Source organism: Crocodylus porosus, unplaced genomic scaffold, assembly GCF_001723895.1.
Source record: "Crocodylus porosus isolate Cpor-Errol unplaced genomic scaffold, CroPor_comp1, whole genome shotgun sequence".
Classification (NCBI taxonomy): Eukaryota; Metazoa; Chordata; order Crocodylia; family Crocodylidae; genus Crocodylus; species Crocodylus porosus.
Genome location: NW_017728909.1, coordinates 30,762,719 through 30,765,231, shown reverse-complemented (window position 1 = coordinate 30,765,231; position 2,513 = coordinate 30,762,719). Strand labels below are relative to the sequence as shown.

Here is a 2,513-nt window from a genome sequence, read left to right as displayed (position 1 = left end):
TTAACTTAGCGGTAAAGTAACTGCGTCTGTTTGTAGTTATCAGGCTGTTGTGCTTTTTGTTTAGTAGGTCAACACACTGTCGACTTATTAATTTGTGTCTGGGCCTATCACGCAAAGGCTGTTGCTTCACAGACGGTTTCAATCAGAGCAGCCAAACCAGCAAAATAGGACATCCTGGTCAGAATTACTTTCTCAACCTCGTTTTGAACTGTTGCTTTTTCAACCAGTCTTGGCAGATTTCATTATAAGCTATTTTGTATAGCATGCACATTTAATGAGACGTAACACTCTTATGTAAGAAGAGGGGTACCTTATGTCAGTACTTGCAGGAATGCAAAACACAACCATTGGAAGCAACGGTCCACTTTCCTACAAATCTAACTGAAAAACAATGCAGCTGGATTAGAATTTTACTATTTTTCCCTTGTACTGATGTTCCATAGCATATTTTCATATTCACTCTAGACAGCATGTAACTAAAACTGTACAGTACAAACACCTTTTTTACAGATTGATGACCAGACCAAAAACAAAAGACCTTTTTCACGTCATCAAAAAAAATTTTTTTCAGATTTTCTCACAGAATAAAAACCTTAAAAAACATTTGTTATGTTTTATGTTTAGTTGTTAAATTAAACATAGGTAAATTTCAACATAAATGTCTTGTCAAAATGAAAATGCAAAACATTTTTTTAAAATGTCAAAAGAAAAAACATTTGATTTTTCTCAAATTACTCACTCGATATGACATGAGTATATATAAATGTTTCCAGTTTACCTGAATCTGTATTGAGGGAGAGAGGAATAAAATATTTAACCCTCAAAAACTCACCCATCTTCGTTTGTAAGCCATTTTTCCCCATCCACCTGCATATGGTAGGGAAAATGTTTCCTCAAACCTCCAAATTCGACCAGAAAAAAAAACATCCATTCTGGTGTTATGTTTGATTGCTTATTAAACCAAACCAAAATATAGCTTTTGTTTCATCTAACATCCAAAGTGAATGAAATTGCTCAAGCTGCTTATGTTTCATTTCAACTGAAGTTAGAACTATGATCAGCAGTATTTTCATTGTCATAAATAGGCATGTTCATGTATATAGGAAACTAAAGATGCCTGTTAATAAATAGGTTTGTTTCTAATTCTGGGCTTTATTTCCCTGGATGTTACTTTTAGCTGTTTTTAACTCAGGCCAATTAGCCTTCAAACTTGGAAATCAAATGGTGCTGTGGAGGTACTCTGTACTGTGCCATTGTTATGCAGTATAATCCCTTTTTGTGACTGAATATAGCTGCAATATGGTATGAAAGCAGCATAAAAGATATTTTCCTACTAGAGCACTGCTACTCAACCATATGGCTGCATGGGTCAGATGAGAGGCATAAGGCTAGTCCACAAGCCAAATCCTATAGGCAGAGTCAGTCCATAAGCTGAATCCATGCCATCTGGCACTCTAGCCCAACCAGGTATGCCAAATCCAGCCACAGAGCGTATACATGCTATGCTCCCCCCTCCCCGCCCCCCCTCCCGATTGAGATTGACTGTCAGAGGCTCCACAATTGACCAGTCAATCACGATCGACTAGTTGGTGACTACTGCCCTAGACTGAGTTCCCTCTGCTCCCTTTCTCCCCTCCCATTCTGAATCAGGGACAGGCTGGGAGAGACATGGGGCTGTTAGGGGAAACTGGCTGCAGGCTCCCAGCAAGCAACTAGATTCCCTTTCCCCTGAAACCAACAGTGAACTTCTGTATGTTCCAGGGAATCGTTGTAACTCAGAAATCTTCCTGCAAAGTGTTCTCAGTTACAGTGGGAGCCACACTTCTCTCTGCACCCCAGGGGCCACAGTTCAACCCCTCTTGGGCCACCAGTTGGACAGCGCTGTTCTAAAACCCTGTCTACAGAGCCTACTCATCATCATTATGACACCTTCTCATTTCTCTGGGTCCTTCAGACTGTCCATTCCTCCATTACATTTATCATATAGGTCCTTTTCTTTCTATCCAGAGCTAAAACTTACATCCACATTCTTCTTGTATCCCATCTTGCTTGCTTTAGCCATCCCAGTGCACCAGGGCCATGTCCTTGCAGGGCCATGTCCTTTGGTCCTCAGGGCTTCACACAGGTCCAGAAATTTGGTGGCAGGGGAGCAGTAGCTGTGTTAGGTGGCACAGCTTTAGAAGCTGCAGCAATTCATGCTACCACCACTTCTCCATCACCAAATATCCAGACCTGCGGGTCCTTGGGCTAGATGACATGGTCCCTGTGGTCCAGATTCAGCCTGCAGGCCGGAGGTTGAGCACCACTGTACTACAGAATTCACATCTATATGAATTGGTTATATGAGTGAATTGCTTTATGGCATCTATCACAAAAAAGACTCTAAATACATTACATTTTGTAAAAGTAATAATATTACCAGTTTAATTTAGCAAAGGATTAAGTAACTGTATGATATTCAATATATTAAAATGAGATTAAAACAATAACAACATCATGTTGTTGAGAAACTC

General features: G+C 40.1%; 1 long non-coding RNA gene across 1 annotated transcript in view; it reads right to left on the bottom strand.

Moving 5' to 3' along the window:
- The window catches only part of LOC109308205, a 2,309-nt gene extending 1,928 nt beyond the window's left edge, over positions 1 to 381 (bottom strand). The window contains exon 1 of the long non-coding RNA XR_002100538.1: positions 311 to 381. This is a non-coding gene — a long non-coding RNA (uncharacterized LOC109308205). The remainder of the gene's footprint in view (positions 1 to 310) is intronic.
- Between the last annotated feature and the right edge of the window lie 2,132 nt (positions 382 to 2,513).